Source organism: Trachypithecus francoisi, unplaced genomic scaffold (assembly GCF_009764315.1).
Source record: "Trachypithecus francoisi isolate TF-2019V2 unplaced genomic scaffold, Tfra_2.0 Lachesis_group13, whole genome shotgun sequence".
In the NCBI taxonomy this organism is placed as follows: domain Eukaryota; kingdom Metazoa; phylum Chordata; class Mammalia; order Primates; family Cercopithecidae; genus Trachypithecus; species Trachypithecus francoisi.
Genome location: NW_022681458.1, coordinates 53845451 through 53852236, shown reverse-complemented (window position 1 = coordinate 53852236; position 6786 = coordinate 53845451). Strand labels below are relative to the sequence as shown.

Below are 6786 nucleotides of genomic sequence, written 5' to 3'. Positions count from 1 at the left end.
CTGCTAGTATTTTGGTATTTCCTATCAAATGGTTACAGAAATGTAACCATTTGTTTACAGAAATGTCAGGCGAAATTGTGACTTTCCCCTTCCTACAACCTTTTGATTGTCATCTTGGAGACCACAATCTAAGACAAAAAAAAGTATTGTCAAAATATGTCCAAAAACCCATTTGACTTGAGAGAAGGTGTTGTCAGTTGCCCTGTTATAAATGTAAATGGCTTCCTGAAACAGGCACAAATTGAGTCTTTTAAACATATTTTATAGTAGGCCATTTCAGGTTTCTGCCATGGTGGGAAAACCAACTGATACTTAAAAAAAAAAAAAAAAAAGCCAAATTTGTTAAGACTCCAGGCACTATACTAACTCGTGTTTATAAATTTACTTCTAATGGGAACACTCACCTCAGAAATGGCCCTATATTCTTTCCAACTTTGCATTGGGTCCTCCTAAAGACCCAAAAATAAAACAAAAAACAAACAAACAAAACAGAGACCTGAACATTGCATGCTACTGGGTCACGTAGTCTCATTCCAAAGTCCCCAATCAACGCCCCCATCCAGCAGGAAGTAACTAGACTAGAGTAGATGCCCCTTTTCCATAGAAATGGAATAAGAAATTGACAGTGGAGAATTTGTAACTGAGGCAGTGACTCCCTTCTTAAAAGTAACTAGTCATTCTTTCACAATGCTTTACTGTGTACTTGCTTAAGAACTCCAAGAACTAACTTTGACATAAAATCAAGGCTGTGAAATGCCCACCTCTGGAAAAAAGCTGAGCATTTAATGTTCAATCCTGCTGCAATCTAGCTGATGCCTGCCAGGAAACCAAATGGCCCGTTACTCAAGATAATCATTGGAACAGGACATGCTAACCTGTACTTAGCTAACTTCTGCACAGTTTCCCAAGCCCCTACATTTTAAAACTCCTTTGGCCAGTCAGAAAAAAAGAGAGATGGTCTTTACAATGCAAGTTCACCATCTCCTTAAGTTGTTAGCTCCAGAATAAACCTGCTTTTCCTCACATCAACCCTTGTTTCTGGAGTTTTGCCTTCTAAGTGAAGAGGAGCTGAGCCTCAGTTTGGTTATAGTAGTGCAGTCTATGACCTCCTATTCCCTCATCCTGCTGACATCACTTCACATTATTTCCTGAAATTTGTATTCTTAAGAGTGATATGGACAAGGTTTAGTCAGATGTGAGAAGGCTGTTATTTCTTTTAGACCATGGATTTTTAGGAGACTTAGAAAGTGTGCAAAGCCATGAAGTGCAAATGCATAGCAAAAGGCAATGGAAATTTGTACTCTGGTCTTCATCTAAGTATTTCTGTAGACAAGCATTGTAAACCATGGGCTATTGTAAACATTCTAAATCAGTGACAATTTACTCCATAGCACTTATGTGAAAAATAAAATGATTAAATAGATTGCTTCGTAATACTTTAATAAAAAGTTTCACGTTTTGATTTTTGTGTGTGTGTGTTTTTTGTTTGTTTGTTTTTAGACACAGTCTCACTCTGTCACCCAGGCTAGAATGCAGTGGCACTATTTCGGCTCCCTGCAACCTCCGCCTCCCAGGTTCAAGCAACTCCCCCACCTCAGCTTCCCGAATAACTGGAATTACAGATGCACACCACCACACCTGGCTAATTTTTTGTATTTTTAGTACAGATGGGGTCTCACCATTTTGGCCAGGCTGGTCTCAATCTCCTGACCTCAAGTGATCCACCAGCCTTGGCCTCCCAAAGTGCTGGGATTACAGGCATGAACCACTGCGCCTAGCCACATGTTTTGATTTTATATTTATTTTCAATTTGTCATATCATTCTGCCTGCATACAATTTTCCCTACTTTGTTAGATGTCTTATTTTCCTTCAAATACTTTGTTATCTGGTGTACTGTCTTGAATTTGGTAGAGACCCAATTGATGCTTTTGTTTATTAACTAGATCCCCAAAGAGCCAGAAATCAAGATGTTTGATTTTTTAATGCTTTTTTCAGTTTATATAAATATTTCTTTTGTTTGTTTTTCTTTGTCAGGATTGTCTTTTTGTTTTGTCTTTTTTCTTCTTTTGTTTTTACTTTGTAAAATTCTATTGCTTTTTTCTTTCCTTTCTTTTATAGGTTTCTAAAGAAAACACAAACTGGCAGTCTGCATATCTTATTTAAGCCACTTTATTTTTCAATTAGCATTTGAAATTTTTATATCCTTTTGAGTAAGAAACATGACTTTTAACCAAAATATTTTGCTAGGAATGTGTGTGTGTGTGTTAACTGAACAAGAAAAGAGAATGTTAACATTTGCAGAAGCCCTCAGAGAAGAATCCTATGGCTCAGAAATTATTCTTGCTTGCAGTTTAATATTTCTATTAGAGATAGAAATGTACCTCTAAGATCATAATTTTTAAGCAAGGAGTGAGTATGATTAGAAGTGACTATTTAATCAGCCTTAAGTGTGTTTTATTAATCTTGTGAAATTTAGTGTCATTGGTATTAAAATAATCATTTTAACGTTTAGCCTAGAAAGATAAATTATCTCCCACTTGTTTTTACCAAAGCCTTTGTGGTGAAGAGAAAGAAAAAAAAAAAAAAAAGAATGTTTCCTAATATATTGAAACTTTAATCCTAGGTTATTAGAGACTTACAATTAATTTAAGGTTAAAGGCACTTAGAGGTCACATGATCTCCTTCCCAATTAGTCTAAGAACAGGTGTATGAAGGGTCACTGCAACTAAAAACTACTAATCTGCTAGTTATTACAACTTTCTACTGTATAGCAGGATGTGAAGTAATACTTAATTTTGGCTATTTTCTTGTTAATTACCAAATTCATTTTTGCCTGGGGGACAAATAGTTTTTAAAAGATTCTTACTTTGGAAAATTTGAGATTGTTCTTTGGCTCCTTAAATGGAATTAATATTTAAAACATTGATGGCTATTTAAACAACAACAATTTAGACTTTTTGCTTTTGCATATTTACATTATATATACATGAATATGTATATATGTACATACACATATAAAATATACACACACGATGTTTAGTTAGACAGATTATTATTCATGTTCCCCAAATAATAACTTTTTTTTCCAAAAATTTGATCTGCTTATTCTTAACAAAAGGATGTTGAAATCTCCACAAATAGTTGGCGTATTTGCCAGCTTCTCTTTGAATAACTTGTGAAATTCTTTCTCTATTTACTTCAAAATAATGCTGTTTAACACCTTACAATTCTAATCATTATATTTTCTTGAATGATTCATTTTTATTAATTTTTAATAATACTCTGTCCACTAAGCATATTAATTTCTAATTTCTACATTTTTGGTAGTGATATTATTGCATTTGGTTTTTTCAAAATATAATCGGTCAAGTATATCTGTCTCTCTCCTTTTATTTGCAGCCTTTTCTATATTTTTTGTATCTCTTGCAATCATTTCATGTATGTTCAGATGGTAAGATAGTCCTAAAGTCTCTGTATTTCAATAGGTGTTAACCCACAGTCCTTATGATTACTGAATTCTGCTATATTGACTGCCTTTATTGCATTCTAATTTGGTTTTATTTTCCTAAGCTTTGTTGAATTGATCCAGCTTTTAATTAGTATTATTTCTCTTTCCCTATCCTCTACTTTCTGAAATAAAATATTCTAGCTGCTATTACCTTACATATAATTTAGAAATTATGCATAATTTTAATTGATATTATCATAGATTCTATCTCAACTTGTTTTCTTTCTTTTTTTTTTTTTTTTTTTTTTGAGACAGAGTTTCACTCTTGTCACCCAGGCCGGAGTGCAGTGGTGCAATCTTGGCTCACTGCAACCTCCGCCTCCTGGGTTCAAGTGATTCTCCGCTTCAGCTTCCCAAGTAGCTGGGATTACAAGTGCCCACCAGCATGCCCCACTAATTTTTGTATTTTTAGTAGAGATGGGCTTTCACCATTTCGGCCAGGCTGCTCTCAAATTCCTGAGCTCAGGTTATCTGCCCTCCTTGGCCTCCCAAAGTGCTGGGATTACAAGCGTGAACCACCACGCCCAGCCTCCCCATTTTTTCTTATATTTAGTTTATATTATATTAACTTTGGTAGAGCAAGCTATATGTTTTTCAGAAATAATTTGTCCCTAATAGATTGAGCTCTTGCATATCCAAAATAAATTTTATTTTGTCCTCATAACTGAATGCTCATTTGATTAGCTACAAAATTCTCAATTTAACATCACTTTTCCCTCAGCACTTTGGAGGCTTTGCTTGATTGCCTTTAAATATTTTTTTGCTCAAGCTGAAGTTTGATGTCTCTTTGATTTGTTTTTTTTTTTTTTGGCATGCGACATACTTTGTTCTTTGAAAATATTAACAATTCTATCTTACCTATGCAGTTCTTAAATGTCACTAACATATACCTGAGTTTGAATCTGTTTTTATTCACTTTGTTCAGGTCTCAGCTGTTCATTTCAAACTTTAGACTCATTCATTTGATTGTTTGATTATTTATTTCACTTACTTGTCCCTGTTCTTTTGGTTGGAGACTGGAACTCCTGCAAGAAGGCTATTATTATTCTGGATAATTATAGTTATAAAGATAAGAAAGAATGATATATTTTGGAAAATAATCACATTAAAAAATACACTCAATAGCCTTAATATATTGAAAACATATACTATATATGTGTAACTGTGTTGAAAATAGAGTAGACACAGTTGAACGTAGTAAGCTAGAAGACCGAGAAAGGAAAATAACATCCAGAATAACAGTAGCCACCTTGCAGGGGTTCCATGCTGTGTATGCATATATACATGTTGTCATATATATAAAGAGAGTGTATGTATGTATGTGTGCATGTGTGTGTGTATATTTATATATTTTCTATATTTAAATTAAATATTAAATAAAATATATAGTATATATTCATATTTTTATATACACACAAATACATTATATATAATTTATACATATTATATATCTCTATATAAATATATATACACACACACATGCACACCCACATAATCCTACATACACTTTTTAAATTAATTTATTTCTGTGGTTTCTGGGAAATTCTTCTTTCTCAGTCTTCTAGTTTACTATCTTCAGTTGTGTCTATTCTGTTTTCAATATAGGTATATATACATAATAATATATGTTTTCACATATATTAAGAATATTGAGGTTTCAAAATTATATATTTTTCAAAATACATTATTCTTTCTTATCTTTACAACTGTAATTATTATATTAAATTAGTTTATCCATAATTAACTGTTTTCTAATGATTTACTTTTGTTAATTTTGTTGCCTATATTTTGAGGTCTGAATTGAACACAAATATCTAGTGACTCTCATCTGTGTTTATATTGCTTGTAGAGGTGTCAGAAAGTGTATTTTCTCAGGCCAAGTAAGAATTCTTCTCGCCTTGTTGGGGAAAACCAATCTTAATTTTAGGAGTCTTGCCTTGGGCTTTTCAACCCACAAAAATCTGTGGCTGTGGAGTATGGGGCTGTGTGGAATAAGAGGAACTTATGATATAGGGGTATTAGCTGCCCTGCTGTCCAGGACAGTCCCTGTACCAACTCTGAATATCTCTTGGATGCAATCTTTCTACACTTGATCTTAGCCAAAAGGCCGAGAAGTGATAGGATGGAATTTTTCTATGCACAGAGTTGAAAGCACAGCTTTCTCCTGGATGTAGTTGGAAAAACCAATATTTTCTTTTCTTTTCTTCATCTTCTTCTTTACTCTTTGCTGAAATGTTGAGTTGACAAGTCTCTAATCTGCTTCTTTTTCTGTTTGAGTATCCAGGATAACCACTGTGATTGGGCACATAATCCAACTCTTTAGGAATTCATGTTTGAGGTTTAGTAAAGGACAAAATTTTATGATGCCAATCATTTAGTATAGATGGATGGTGGGAAAGATCTCCTGAAACAATTTTTCTGGGGGCAACCCTTGTATTACAGAAATCACTGCTCCATATTTTAATGTTTTTTGGTTTTGTTTTTGAGACAGAGTCTTGCTCTGTCGCCCAGGCTGGAGTGCAGTGGCGCTATCTCAGCTCACTGCAACCTCCACCTCCCGGGTTCAAGTGATTCTTCTGCCTCAGCCTTCTGAGTAGATGGGACTACAGGCATGTGCCACCACACTCAGCTAACTGTTTTGTATTTTTAGTAGAGACAGGGTTTCACCATATTGGCCAGGTTGGTCTTGAATTCCTGACCTCGTGATCCTCCCCAGCCTCCCAAAGTGCTGGGATTACAGGTATGAGCCACCACGCACGGCCCTTCACTCGGTTTTGTCGAATTTTTTTTCCATCTAACCTTTATGGTGAGAATGCTTTCTGGCCTTTATCCTTTGTCTGTTTTGGGCTAAAGTTTTTCTCTTTTCTGGTCTTTGTGTGAGTGCAATTCTACAGTCTGTCCTAAAGATTATAATTCCCAGTCAGTTGGATTCAAATTTCCCCAAAGCAGTAGTTCCTTACACAGCACTTTGGCCTGTCCTCTCAAAACCTGACTTCAAAAGATAGGTACTTTTGTTTTTGAAGATCCCCAATCATTAGAAATTATCATAAAAAGAATAGTGATTCTTGGATACTAAAAGACTAGGACAGAGTTCTACTGATAACTTTCATTTTATCTCTCCACCTTTTCATTTAGAAGTATTCTCTTTGATCCTTAACAAGTATAGATGCTTTGAAGGGTCTTGCCTTTTCTACATAGATCAGAGGAAAGCACTTCAACTCTAGAGAAGCTGCAATGAAAGGTTAGCCTTTCTTTACTTTTTAATGTTATATTTAGA

The 6786-nt window shown here is 34.5% G+C and overlaps 1 pseudogene; it reads right to left on the bottom strand.

Annotated features, from left to right (window-relative positions):
* Positions 1–5495: 5495 nt before the first annotated feature.
* On the bottom strand, positions 5496–5628 carry LOC117095559 (annotated as a pseudogene).
* Between the last annotated feature and the right edge of the window lie 1158 nt (positions 5629–6786).